Source organism: Crinia signifera, chromosome 3 (assembly GCF_055691185.1).
Source record: "Crinia signifera chromosome 3, ASM5569118v1, whole genome shotgun sequence".
Lineage (NCBI taxonomy): Eukaryota > Metazoa > Chordata > Amphibia > Anura > Myobatrachidae > Crinia > Crinia signifera.
In genome coordinates, this window is record NC_139219.1 from 321,806,369 (window position 1) to 321,818,838 (window position 12,470).

General features: G+C 41.3%; 23 non-coding genes across 23 annotated transcripts; all 23 read right to left on the minus strand.

The window, feature by feature from the left end:
- Nucleotides 1-421: 421 nt before the first annotated feature.
- Nucleotides 422-493, minus strand: TRNAA-UGC (transfer RNA alanine (anticodon UGC)). Its single transcript has one exon. It is a non-coding gene; the product is annotated as a tRNA-Ala (tRNA).
- A 448-nt stretch (nucleotides 494-941) lies between these two features.
- TRNAA-UGC (transfer RNA alanine (anticodon UGC)) lies at nucleotides 942-1,013 on the minus strand. The gene has a single exon. It is a non-coding gene; the product is annotated as a tRNA-Ala (tRNA).
- A 448-nt stretch (nucleotides 1,014-1,461) lies between these two features.
- On the minus strand, nucleotides 1,462-1,533 carry TRNAA-UGC (transfer RNA alanine (anticodon UGC)). Its single transcript has one exon. It is a non-coding gene; the product is annotated as a tRNA-Ala (tRNA).
- Nucleotides 1,534-1,981: 448 nt separating this feature from the next.
- TRNAA-CGC (transfer RNA alanine (anticodon CGC)) lies at nucleotides 1,982-2,053 on the minus strand. The gene has a single exon. It is a non-coding gene; the product is annotated as a tRNA-Ala (tRNA).
- Nucleotides 2,054-2,500: 447 nt separating this feature from the next.
- TRNAA-UGC (transfer RNA alanine (anticodon UGC)) lies at nucleotides 2,501-2,572 on the minus strand. The gene has a single exon. It is a non-coding gene; the product is annotated as a tRNA-Ala (tRNA).
- Nucleotides 2,573-3,020: 448 nt separating this feature from the next.
- On the minus strand, nucleotides 3,021-3,092 carry TRNAA-CGC (transfer RNA alanine (anticodon CGC)). Its single transcript has one exon. It is a non-coding gene; the product is annotated as a tRNA-Ala (tRNA).
- Nucleotides 3,093-3,540: 448 nt separating this feature from the next.
- On the minus strand, nucleotides 3,541-3,612 carry TRNAA-UGC (transfer RNA alanine (anticodon UGC)). The gene has a single exon. It is a non-coding gene; the product is annotated as a tRNA-Ala (tRNA).
- A 448-nt stretch (nucleotides 3,613-4,060) lies between these two features.
- Nucleotides 4,061-4,132, minus strand: TRNAA-UGC (transfer RNA alanine (anticodon UGC)). Its single transcript has one exon. It is a non-coding gene; the product is annotated as a tRNA-Ala (tRNA).
- A 448-nt stretch (nucleotides 4,133-4,580) lies between these two features.
- On the minus strand, nucleotides 4,581-4,652 carry TRNAA-UGC (transfer RNA alanine (anticodon UGC)). The gene has a single exon. It is a non-coding gene; the product is annotated as a tRNA-Ala (tRNA).
- Nucleotides 4,653-5,612: 960 nt separating this feature from the next.
- On the minus strand, nucleotides 5,613-5,684 carry TRNAA-UGC (transfer RNA alanine (anticodon UGC)). The gene has a single exon. It is a non-coding gene; the product is annotated as a tRNA-Ala (tRNA).
- A 448-nt stretch (nucleotides 5,685-6,132) lies between these two features.
- Nucleotides 6,133-6,204, minus strand: TRNAA-CGC (transfer RNA alanine (anticodon CGC)). Its single transcript has one exon. It is a non-coding gene; the product is annotated as a tRNA-Ala (tRNA).
- A 448-nt stretch (nucleotides 6,205-6,652) lies between these two features.
- Nucleotides 6,653-6,724, minus strand: TRNAA-UGC (transfer RNA alanine (anticodon UGC)). The gene has a single exon. It is a non-coding gene; the product is annotated as a tRNA-Ala (tRNA).
- A 448-nt stretch (nucleotides 6,725-7,172) lies between these two features.
- TRNAA-UGC (transfer RNA alanine (anticodon UGC)) lies at nucleotides 7,173-7,244 on the minus strand. The gene has a single exon. It is a non-coding gene; the product is annotated as a tRNA-Ala (tRNA).
- A 448-nt stretch (nucleotides 7,245-7,692) lies between these two features.
- On the minus strand, nucleotides 7,693-7,764 carry TRNAA-UGC (transfer RNA alanine (anticodon UGC)). The gene has a single exon. It is a non-coding gene; the product is annotated as a tRNA-Ala (tRNA).
- Nucleotides 7,765-8,212: 448 nt separating this feature from the next.
- On the minus strand, nucleotides 8,213-8,284 carry TRNAA-UGC (transfer RNA alanine (anticodon UGC)). Its single transcript has one exon. It is a non-coding gene; the product is annotated as a tRNA-Ala (tRNA).
- A 448-nt stretch (nucleotides 8,285-8,732) lies between these two features.
- On the minus strand, nucleotides 8,733-8,804 carry TRNAA-CGC (transfer RNA alanine (anticodon CGC)). Its single transcript has one exon. It is a non-coding gene; the product is annotated as a tRNA-Ala (tRNA).
- Nucleotides 8,805-9,252: 448 nt separating this feature from the next.
- On the minus strand, nucleotides 9,253-9,324 carry TRNAA-UGC (transfer RNA alanine (anticodon UGC)). The gene has a single exon. It is a non-coding gene; the product is annotated as a tRNA-Ala (tRNA).
- Nucleotides 9,325-9,772: 448 nt separating this feature from the next.
- On the minus strand, nucleotides 9,773-9,844 carry TRNAA-UGC (transfer RNA alanine (anticodon UGC)). Its single transcript has one exon. It is a non-coding gene; the product is annotated as a tRNA-Ala (tRNA).
- Nucleotides 9,845-10,292: 448 nt separating this feature from the next.
- On the minus strand, nucleotides 10,293-10,364 carry TRNAA-UGC (transfer RNA alanine (anticodon UGC)). The gene has a single exon. It is a non-coding gene; the product is annotated as a tRNA-Ala (tRNA).
- Nucleotides 10,365-10,812: 448 nt separating this feature from the next.
- Nucleotides 10,813-10,884, minus strand: TRNAA-UGC (transfer RNA alanine (anticodon UGC)). Its single transcript has one exon. It is a non-coding gene; the product is annotated as a tRNA-Ala (tRNA).
- Nucleotides 10,885-11,332: 448 nt separating this feature from the next.
- Nucleotides 11,333-11,404, minus strand: TRNAA-UGC (transfer RNA alanine (anticodon UGC)). The gene has a single exon. It is a non-coding gene; the product is annotated as a tRNA-Ala (tRNA).
- A 448-nt stretch (nucleotides 11,405-11,852) lies between these two features.
- On the minus strand, nucleotides 11,853-11,924 carry TRNAA-UGC (transfer RNA alanine (anticodon UGC)). Its single transcript has one exon. It is a non-coding gene; the product is annotated as a tRNA-Ala (tRNA).
- A 448-nt stretch (nucleotides 11,925-12,372) lies between these two features.
- TRNAA-UGC (transfer RNA alanine (anticodon UGC)) lies at nucleotides 12,373-12,444 on the minus strand. Its single transcript has one exon. It is a non-coding gene; the product is annotated as a tRNA-Ala (tRNA).
- Nucleotides 12,445-12,470: the final 26 nt, after the last annotated feature.

Sequence of the window (12,470 nt, forward strand, 5' to 3'; positions counted from 1 at the left end):
GTAGATTTTCAGTGTACTCAGGATCTGCAACTTTCCAGGGTTCTAATGGTGTCTCTTAGAGTATGGAGCAATGATAATCATTATAACTTGCTAGAGGTTCAAAGACACCAGAGTGTCCACATCTGATAAGGATGCAAGTTAATGGCCATTCCACACTTTAGATTGCTGTAAGTCTTAACACAAGGCTGGTTTAGTATCAGAATCTCCTATCTTATATAATGAATGGCATTGATATTGATCAAGTGTTCAAAGTAGAGGACATTTTTATATTTAGTTTGATCAGCAGTATCATACCTTGGTAGAAAGACGCACAGGATGTATGCTATGACTGCCTACTGAGCATTGCAGAGTAAGGATTTTCAAGGCGTCTCTTTTGGAGAGGATGCATACAGTTAAGCAAGAATCTTGATTTTGCAAAAGATGGAGATGCCAGGGATTGAACCTGGGGCCTCATACATGCAAAGCATGCGCTCTACCACTGAGCTACATCCCCTGCGTTGAAAACGTTTCGTGAGCAACTGTAGATTTTCAGTGTACTCAGGATCTGCAACTTTCCAGGGTTCTAATGGTGTCTCTTAGAGTATGGAGCAATGATAATCATTATAACTTGCTAGAGGTTCAAAGACACCAGAGTGTCCACATCTGATAAGGATGCAAGTTAATGCCCATTCCACACTTTAGATTGCTGTAAGTCTTAACACGAGGCTGGTTTAGTATCAGAATCTCCTATCTTATATAATGAATGGCATTGATATTGATCAAGTGTTCAAAGTAGAGGACATTTTTATATTTAGTTTGATCAGCAGTATCATACCTTGGTAGAAAGACGCACAGGATGTATGCTATGACTGCCTACTGAGCATTGCAGAGTAAGGATTTTCAAGGCGTCTCTTTTGGAGAGGATGCATACAGTTAAGCAAGAATCTTGATTTTGCAAAAGATGGAGATGCCGGGGATTGAACCCGGGGCCTCATACATGCAAAGCATGCGCTCTACCTCTGAGCTACATCCCCTGCGTTGAAAACGTTTCGTGAGCAACTGTAGATTTTCAGTGTACTCAGGATCTGCAACTTTCCAGGGTTCTAATGGTGTCTCTTAGAGTATGGAGCAATGATAATCATTATAACTTGCTGGAGGTTCAAAGACACCAGAGTGTCCACATCTGATAAGGATGCAAGTTAATGCCCATTCCACACTTTAGATTGCTGTAAGTCTTAACACGAGGCTGGTTTAGTATCAGAATCTCCTATTTTATATAATGAATGGCATTGATATTGATCAAGTGTTCAAAGTAGAGGACATTTTTATATTTAGTTTGATCAGCAGTATCATACCTTGGTAGAAAGACGCACAGGATGTATGCTATGACTGCCTACTGAGCATTGCAGAATAAGGCTTTTCAAGGCGTCTCTTTTGGAGAGGATGCATACAGTTAAGCAAGAATCTTGATTTTGCAAAAGATGGAGATGCCGGGGATTGAACCCGGGGCCTCATACATGCAAAGCATGCGCTCTACCACTGAGCTACATCCCCTGCGTTGAAAATATTTCGTGAGCAACTGTAGATTTTCAGTGTACTCAGGATCTGCAACTTTCCAGGGTTCTAATGGTGTCTTTTAGAGTATGGAGCAATGATAATCATTATAACTTGCTAGAGGTTCAAAGACACCAGAGTGCCCACATCTGATAAGGATGCAAGTTAATGCCCATTCCACACTTTAGATTGCTGTAAGTCTTAACACGAGGCTGGTTTAGTATCAGAATCTCCTATTTTATATAATGAATGGCATTGATATTGATCAAGTGTTCAAAGTAGAGGACATTTTTATATTTAGTTTGATCAGCAGTATCATACCTTGGTAGAAAGACGCACAGGATGTATGCTATGACTGCCTACTGAGCATTGCAGAATAAGGCTTTTCAAGGCGTCTCTTTTGGAGAGGATGCATACAGTTAAGCAAGAATCTTGATTTTGCAAAAGATGGAGATGCCGGGGATTGAACCCGGGGCCTCATACATGCGAAGCATGCGCTCTACCACTGAGCTACATCCCCTGCGCTGAAATTTTTCGTGAGCAACTGCAGATTTTCAGTGTACTCAGGATCTGCGGCTTTCCAGGGTTCTAATGGTGTCTCTTAGAGTATGGAGCAATGATAATCATTATAACTTGCTAGAGGTTCAAAGACACTAGAGTGTCCACATCTGATAAGGATGCAAGTTAATGCCCATTCCACACTTTAGATTGCTGTAAGTCTTAACACGAGGCTGGTTTAGTATCAGAATCTCCTATCTTATATAATGAATGGCATTGATATTGATCAAGTGTTCAAAGTAGAGGACATTTTTATATTTAGTTTGATCAGCAGTATCATACCTTGGTAGAAAGACGCACAGGATGTATGCTATGACTGCCTACTGAGCATTGCAGAATAAGGCTTTTCAAGGCGTCTCTTTTGGAGAGGATGCATACAGTTAAGCAAGAATCTTGATTTTGCAAAAGATGGAGATGCCGGGGATTGATCCCGGGGCCTCATACATGCAAAGCATGCGCTCTACCACTGAGCTACATCCCTTGCGTTGAAAACGTTTCGTGAGCAACTGTAGATTTTCAGTGTACTCAGGATCTGCAACTTTCCAGGGTTCTAATGGTGTCTCTTAGAGTATGGAGCAATGATAATCATTATAACTTGCTAGAGGTTCAAAGACACCAGAGTGCCCACATCTGATAAGGATGCAAGTTAATGCCCATTCCACACTTTAGATTGCTGTAAGTCTTAACACGAGGCTGGTTTAGTATCAGAATCTCCTATCTTATATAATGAATGGCATTGATATTGATCAAGTGTTCAAAGTAGAGGACATTTTTATATTTAGTTTGATCAGCAGTATCATACCTTGGTAGAAAGACGCACAGGATGTATGCTATGACTGCCTACTGAGCATTGCAGAATAAGGCTTTTCAAGGCGTCTCTTTTGGAGAGGATGCATACAGTTAAGCAAGAATCTTGATTTTGCAAAAGATGGAGATGCCGGGGATTGAACCCGGGGCCTCATACATGCGAAGCATGCGCTCTACAACTGAGCTACATCCCCTGCGTTGAAAATGTTTCGTGAGCAACTGTAGATTTTCAGTGTACTCAGGATCTGCGGCTTTCCAGGGTTCTAATGGTGTCTCTTAGAGTATGGAGCAATGATAATCATTATAACTTGCTAGAGGTTCAAAGACACCAGAGTGTCCACATCTGATAAGGATGCAAGTTAATGCCCATTCCACATTTTAGATTGCTGTAAGTCTTAACACGAGGCTGGTTTAGTATCAGAATCTCCTATTTTATATAATGAATGGCATTGATATTGATCAAGTGTTCAAAGTAGAGGACATTTTTATATTTAGTTTGATCAGCAGTATCATACCTTGGTAGAAAGACGCACAGGATGTATGCTATGACTGCCTACTGAGCATTGCAGAATAAGGCTTTTCAAGGCGTCTCTTTTGGAGAGGATGCATACAGTTAAGCAAGAATCTTGATTTTGCAAAAGATGGAGGTGCCGGGGATTGAACCCGGGGCCTCATACATGCAAAGCATGCGCTCTACCACTGAGCTACATCCCCTGCGTTGAAAATGTTTCGTGAGCAACTGTAGATTTTCAGTGTACTCAGGATCTGCAACTTTCCAGGGTTCTAATGGTGTCTCTTAGAGTATGGAGCAATGATAATCATTATAACTTGCTAGAGGTTCAAAGACACCAGAGTGTCCACATCTGATAAGGATGCAAGTTAATGCCCATTCCACACTTTAGATTGCTGTAAGTCTTAACACGAGGCTGGTTTAGTATCAGAATCTCCTATCTTATATAATGAATGGCATTGATATTGATCAAGTGTTCAAAGTAGAGGACATTTTTATATTTAGTTTGATCAGCAGTATCATACCTTGATAGAAAGACGCACAGGATGTATGCTATGACTGCCTACTGAGCATTGCAGAATAAGGCTTTTCAAGGCGTCTCTTTTGGAGAGGATGCATACAGTTAAGCAAGAATCTTGATTTTGCAAAAGTTGGAGATGCCGGGGATTGAACCCGGGGCCTCATACATGCAAAGCATGCGCTCTACCACTGAGCAAAATCCCCTGGGTTGAAAACGTTTCGTGAGCAACTGTAGATTTTCAGTGTACTCAGGATCTGCAACTTTCCAGGGTTCTAATGGTGTCTCTTAGAGTATGGAGCAATGATAATCATTATAACTTGCTAGAGGTTCAAAGACACCAGAGTGTCCACATCTGATAAGGATGCAAGTTAATGCCCATTCCACATTTTAGATTGCTGTAAGTCTTAACACGAGGCTGGTTTAGTATCAGAATCTCCTATTTTATATAATGAATGGCATTGATATTGATCAAGTGTTCAAAGTAGAGGACATTTTTATATTTAGTTTGATCAGCAGTATCATACCTTGGTAGAAAGACGCACAGGATGTATGCTATGACTGCCTACTGAGCATTGCAGAATAAGGCTTTTCAAGGCGTCTCTTTTGGAGAGGATGCATACAGTTAAGCAAGAATCTTGATTTTGCAAAAGATGGAGATGCCGGGGATTGAACCCGGGGCCTCATACATGCAAAGCATGCGCTCTACCACTGAGCTACATCCCCTGCGTTGAAAACGTTTCGTGAGCAACTGTAGATTTTCAGTGTACTCAGGATCTGCAACTTTCCAGGGTTCTAATGGTGTCTCTTAGAGTATGGAGCAATGATAATCATTATAACTTGCTAGAGGTTCAAAGACACCAGAGTGTCCACATTTGATAAGGATGCAAGTTAATGCCCATTCCACACTTTAGATTGCTGTAAGTCTTAACACGAGGCTGGTTTAGTATCAGAATCTCCTATCTTATATAATGAATGGCATTGATATTGATCAAGTGTTCAAAGTAGAGGACATTTTTATATTTAGTTTGATCAGCAGTATCATACCTTGGTAGAAAGACGCACAGGATGTATGCTATGACTGCCTACTGAGCATTGCAGAATAAGGCTTTTCAAGGCGTCTCTTTTGGAGAGGATGCATACAGTTAAGCAAGAATCTTGATTTTGCAAAAGATGGAGATGCCGGGGATTGAACCCGGGGCCTCATAGCATGCGCTCTACCACTGAGCTACATCCCCTGCGTTGAAAATGTTTCGTGAGCAACTGTAGATTTTCAGTGTACTCAGGATCTGCGGCTTTCCAGGGTTCTAATGGTGTCTCTTAGAGTATGGAGCAATGATAATCATTATAACTTGCTAGAGGTTCAAAGACACCAGAGTGTCCACATCTGATAAGGATGCAAGTTAATGCCCATTCCACACTTTAGATTGCTGTAAGTCTTAACACGAGGCTGGTTTAGTATCAGAATCTCCTATCTTATATAATGAATGGCATTGATATTGATCAAGTGTTCAAAGTAAAGGACATTTTTATATTTAGTTTGATCAGCAGTATCATACCTTGGTAGAAAGACGCACAGGATGTATGCTATGACTGCCTACTGAGCATTGCAGAATAAGGCTTTTTAAGGCGTCTCTTTTGGAGAGGATGCATACAGTTAAGCAAGAATCTTGATTTTGCAAAAGATGGAGATGCCGGGGATTGAACCCGGGGCCTCATACATGCAAAGCATGCGCTCTACCACTGAGCTACATCCCCTGCGTTGAAAACGTTTCGTGAGCAACTGTAGATTTTCATTGTACTCAGGATCTGCAACTTTCCAGGGTTCTAATGGTGTCTCTTAGAGTATGGAGCAATGATAATCATTATAACTTGCTAGAGGTTCAAAGACACCAGAGTGTCCACATCTGATAAGGATGCAAGTTAATGCCCATTCCACACTTTAGATTGCTGTAAGTCTTAACACGAGGCTGGTTTAGTATCAGAATCTCCTATCTTATATAATGAATGGCATTAATATTGATCAAGTGTTCAAAGTAGAGGACATTTTTATATTTAGTTTGATCAGCAGTATCATACCTTGGTAGAAAGACGCACAGGATGTATGCTATGACTGCCTACTGAGCATTGCAGAATAAGGCTTTTCAAGGCGTCTCTTTTGGAGAGGATGCATACAGTTAAGCAAGAATCTTGATTTTGCAAAAGATGGAGATGCCGGGGATTGAACCCGGGGCCTCATACATGCGAAGCATGCGCTCTACCACTGAGCTACATCCCCTGCGTTGAAAATGTTTCGTGAGCAACTGTAGATTTTCAGTGTACTCAGGATCTGCGGCTTTCCAGGGTTCTAATGGTGTCTCTTAGAGTATGGAGCAATGATAATCATTATAACTTGCTAGAGGTTCAAAGACACCAGAGTGTCCACATCTGATAAGGATGCAAGTTAATGCCCATTCCACACTTTAGATTGCTGTAAGTCTTAACACGAGGCTGGTTTAGTATCAGAATCTCCTATCTTATATAATGAATGGCATTGATATTGATCAAGTGTTCAAAGTAGAGGACATTTTTATATTTAGTTTGATCAGCAGTATCATACCTTGGTAGAAAGACGCACAGGATGTATGCTATGACTGCCTACTGAGCATTGCAGAATAAGGCTTTTCAAGGCGTCTCTTTTGGAGAGGATGCATACAGTTAAGCAAGAATCTTGATTTTGCAAAAGATGGAGATGCCGGGGATTGAACCCGGGGCCTCATACATGCAAAGCATGCGCTCTACCACTGAGCTACATCCCCTGCGTTGAAAAGGTTTCGTGAGCAACTGTAGATTTTCAGTGTACTCAGGATCTGCGGCTTTCCAGGGTTCTAATGGTGTCTCTTAGAGTATGGAGCAATGATAATCATTATAACTTGCTAGAGGTTCAAAGACACCAGAGTGTCCACATCTGATAAGGATGCAAGTTAATGCCCATTCCACACTTTAGATTGCTGTAAGTCTTAACACGAGGCTGGTTTAGTATCAGAATCTCCTATCTTATATAATGAATGGCATTGATATTGATCAAGTGTTCAAAGTAAAGGACATTTTTATATTTAGTTTGATCAGCAGTATCATACCTTGGTAGAAAGACGCACAGGATGTATGCTATGACTGCCTACTGAGCATTGCAGAATAAGGCTTTTCAAGGCGTCTCTTTTGGAGAGGATGCATACAGTTAAGCAAGAATCTTGATTTTGCAAAAGATGGAGATGCCGGGGATTGAACCCGGGGCCTCATACATGCAAAGCATGCGCTCTACCACTGAGCTACATCCCCTGCGTTGAAAATGTTTCGTGAGCAACTGTAGATTTTCAGTGTACTCAGGATCTGCAACTTTCCAGGGTTCTAATGGTGTCTCTTAGAGTATGGAGCAATGATAATCATTATAACTTGCTAGAGGTTCAAAGACACCAGAGTGTCCACATCTGATAAGGATGCAAGTTAATGCCCATTCCACACTTTAGATTGCTGTAAGTCTTAACACGAGGCTGGTTTAGTATCAGAATCTCCTATCTTATATAATGAATGGCATTGATATGGATCAAGTGTTCAAAGTAGAGGACATTTTTATATTTAGTTTGATCAGCAGTATCATACCTTGGTAGAAAGACGCACAGGATGTATGCTATGACTGCCTACTGAGCATTGCAGAATAAGGCTTTTCAAGGCGTCTCTTTTGGAGAGGATGCATACAGTTAAGCAAGAATCTTGATTTTGCAAAAGATGGAGATGCCGGGGATTGAACCCGGGGCCTCATACATGCAAAGCATGCGCTCTACCACTGAGCTACATCCCCTGCGTTGAAAACGTTTCGTGAGCAACTGTAGATTTTCAGTGTACTCAGGATCTGCAACTTTCCAGGGTTCTAATGGTGTCTCTTAGAGTATGGAGCAATGATAATCATTATAACTTGCTAGAGGTTCAAAGACACCAGAGTGTCCACATCTGATAAGGATGCAAGTTAATGCCCATTCCACATTTTAGATTGCTGTAAGTCTTAACACGAGGCTGGTTTAGTATCAGAATCTCCTATTTTATATAATGAATGGCATTGATATTGATCAAGTGTTCAAAGTAGAGGACATTTTTATATTTAGTTTGATCAGCAGTATCATACCTTGGTAGAAAGACGCACAGGATGTATGCTATGACTGCCTACTGAGCATTGCAGAATAAGGCTTTTCAAGGCGTCTCTTTTGGAGAGGATGCATACAGTTAAGCAAGAATCTTGATTTTGCAAAAGATGGAGATGCCGGGGATTGAACCCGGGGCCTCATACATGCAAAGCATGCGCTCTACCACTGAGCTACATCCCCTGCGTTGAAAACGTTTCGTGAGCAACTGTAGATTTTCATTGTACTCAGGATCTGCAACTTTCCAGGGTTCTAATGGTGTCTCTTAGAGTATGGAGCAATGATAATCATTATAACTTGCTAGAGGTTCAAAGACACCAGAGTGTCCACATCTGATAAGGATGCAAGTTAATGCCCATTCCACACTTTAGATTGCTGTAAGTCTTAACACGAGGCTGGTTTAGTATCAGAATCTCCTATCTTATATAATGAATGGCATTAATATTGATCAAGTGTTCAAAGTAGAGGACATTTTTATATTTAGTTTGATCAGCAGTATCATACCTTGGTAGAAAGACGCACAGGATGTATGCTATGACTGCCTACTGAGCATTGCAGAATAAGGCTTTTCAAGGCGTCTCTTTTGGAGAGGATGCATACAGTTAAGCAAGAATCTTGATTTTGCAAAAGATGGAGATGCCGGGGATTGAACCCGGGGCCTCATACATGCGAAGCATGCGCTCTACCACTGAGCTACATCCCCTGCGTTGAAAATGTTTCGTGAGCAACTGTAGATTTTCAGTGTACTCAGGATCTGCGGCTTTCCAGGGTTCTAATGGTGCCTCTTAGAGTATGGAGCAATGATAATCATTATAACTTGCTAGAGGTTCAAAGACACCAGAGTGTCCACATCTGATAAGGATGCAAGTTAATGCCCATTCCACACTTTAGATTGCTGTAAGTCTTAACACGAGGCTGGTTTAGTATCAGAATCTCCTATCTTATATAATGAATGGCATTGATATTGATCAAGTGTTCAAAGTAGAGGACATTTTTATATTTAGTTTGATCAGCAGTATCATACCTTGGTAGAAAGACGCACAGGATGTATGCTATGACTGCCTACTGAGCATTGCAGAATAAGGCTTTTCAAGGCGTCTCTTTTGGAGAGGATGCATACAGTTAAGCAAGAATCTTGATTTTGCAAAAGATGGAGATGCCGGGGATTGAACCCGGGGCCTCATACATGCAAAGCATGCGCTCTACCACTGAGCTACATCCCCTGCGTTGAAAAGGTTTCGTGAGCAACTGTAGATTTTCAGTGTACTCAGGATCTGCGGCTTTCCAGGGTTCTAATGGTGTCTCTTAGAGTATGGAGCAATGATAATCATTATAACTTGCTAGAGGTTCAAAGACACCAGAGTGTCCACATCTGATAAGGATGCAAGTTAATGCCCATTCCACACTTTAGATTGCTGTAAGTCTTAACACGAGGCTGGTTTAGTATCAGAATCTCCTATCTTATATAATGAATGGCATTGATATTGATCAAGTGTTCAAAGTAAAGGACATTTTTATATTTAGTTTGATCAGCAGTATCATACCTTGGTAGAAAGACGCACAGGATGTATGCTATGACTGCCTACTGAGCATTGCAGAATAAGGCTTTTCAAGGCGTCTCTTTTGGAGAGGATGCATACAGTTAAGCAAGAATCTTGATTTTGCAAAAGATGGAGATGCCGGGGATTGAACCCGGGGCCTCATACATGCAAAGCATGCGCTCTACCACTGAGCTACATCCCCTGCGTTGAAAACGTTTCGTGAGCAACTGTAGATTTTCAGTGTACTCAGGATCTGCAACTTTCCAGGGTTCTAATGGTGTCTCTTAGAGTATGGAGCAATGATAATCATTATAACTTGCTAGAGGTTCAAAGACACCAGAGTGTCCACATCTGATAAGGATGCAAGTTAATGCCCATTCCACACTTTAGATTGCTGTAAGTCTTAACACGAGGCTGGTTTAGTATCAGAATCTCCTATCTTATATAATGAATGGCATTGATATGGATCAAGTGTTCAAAGTAGAGGACATTTTTATATTTAGTTTGATCAGCAGTATCATACCTTGGTAGAAAGACGCACAGGATGTATGCTATGACTGCCTACTGAGCATTGCAGAATAAGGCTTTTCAAGGCGTCTCTTTTGGAGAGGATGCATACAGTTAAGCAAGAATCTTGATTTTGCAAAAGATGGAGATGCCGGGGATTGAACCCGGGGCCTCATACATGCAAAGCATGCGCTCTACCACTGAGCTACATCCCCTGCGTTGAAAACGTTTCGTGAGCAACTGTAGATTTTCAGTGTACTCAGGATCTGCAACTTTCCAGGGTTCTAATGGTGTCTCTTAGAGTATGGAGCAATGATAATCATTATAACTTGCTAGAGGTTCAAAGACACCAGAGTGTCCACATCTGATAAGGATGCAAGTTAATGCCCATTCCACATTTTAGATTGCTGTAAGTCTTAACACGAGGCTGGTTTAGTATCAGAATCTCCTATTTTATATAATGAATGGCATTGATATTGATCAAGTGTTCAAAGTAGAGGACATTTTTATATTTAGTTTGATCAGCAGTATCATACCTTGGTAGAAAGACGCACAGGATGTATGCTATGACTGCCTACTGAGCATTGCAGAATAAGGCTTTTCAAGGCGTCTCTTTTGGAGAGGATGCATACAGTTAAGCAAGAATCTTGATTTTGCAAAAGATGGAGATGCCGGGGATTGAACCCGGGGCCTCATACATGCAAAGCATGCGCTCTACCACTGAGCTACATCCCCTGCGTTGAAAATGTTTCGTGAGCAACTGTAGATTTTCAGTGTACTCAGGATCTGCGGCTTTCCAGGGTTCTAATGGTGTCTCTTAGAGTATGGAGCAATGATAATCATTATAACTTGCTAGAGGTTCAAAGACACCAGAGTGTCCACATCTGATAAGGATGCAAGTTAATGCCCATTCCACACTTTAGATTGCTGTAAGTCTTAACACGAGGCTGGTTTAGTATCAGAATCTCCTATCTTATATAATGAATGGCATTGATATTGATCAAGTGTTCAAAGTAAAGGACATTTTTATATTTAGTTTGATCAGCAGTATCATACCTTGGTAGAAAGACGCACAGGATGTATGCTATGACTGCCTACTGAGCATTGCAGAATAAGGCTTTTCAAGGCGTCTCTTTTGGAGAGGATGCATACAGTTAAGCAAGAATCTTGATTTTGCAAAAGATGGAGATGCCGGGGATTGAACCCGGGGCCTCATACATGCAAAGCATGCGCTCTACCACTGAGCTACATCCCCTGCGTTGAAAACGTTTCGTGAGCAACTGTAGATTTTCAGTGTACTCAGGATCTGCAACTTTCCAGGGTTCTAATGGTGTCTCTTAGAGTATGGAGCAATGATAATCATTATAACTTGCTAGAGGTTCAAAGACACCAGAGTGTCCACATCTGATAAGGATGCAAGTTAATGCGCATTCCACACTTTAGATTGCTGTAAGTCTTAACACGAGGCTGGTTTAGTATCAGAATCTCCTATCTTATATAATGAATGGCATTGATATGGATCAAGTGTTCAAAGTAGAGGACATTTTTATATTTAGTTTGATCAGCAGTATCATACCTTGGTAGAAAGACGCACAGGGTGTATGCTATGACTGCCTACTGAGCATTGCAGAATAAGGCTTTTCAAGGCGTCTCTTTTGGAGAGGATGCATACAGTTAAGCAAGAATCTTGATTTTGCAAAAGATGGAGATGCCGGGGATTGAACCCGGGGCCTCATACATGCAAAGCATGCGCTCTACCACTGAGCTACATCCCCTGCGTTGAAAATGTTTCGTGAGCAACTGTAGATTTTCAGTGTACTCAGGATCTGCGGCTTTCCAGGGTTCTAATGGTGTCTCTTAGAGTATGGAGCAATGATAATCATTATAACTTGCTAGAGGTTCAAAGACACCAGAGTGTCCACATCTGATAAGGATGCAAGTTAATGCCCATTCCACACTTTAGATTGCTGTAAGTCTTAACACGAGGCTGGTTTCGTATCAGAATCTCCTATCTTATATAATGAATGGCATTGATATTGATCAAGTGTTCAAAGTAAAGGACATTTTTATATTTAGTTTGATCAGCAGTATCATACCTTGGTAGAAAGACGCACAGGATGTATGCTATGACTGCCTACTGAGCATTGCAGAATAAGGCTTTTCAAGGCGTCTCTTTTGGAGAGGATGCATACAGTTAAGCAAGAATCTTGATTTTGCAAAAGATGGAGATGCCGGGGATTGAACCCGGGGCCTCATACATGCAAAGCATGCGCTCTACCACTGAGCTACATCCCCTGCGTTGAAAACGTTTCGTGAGCAAC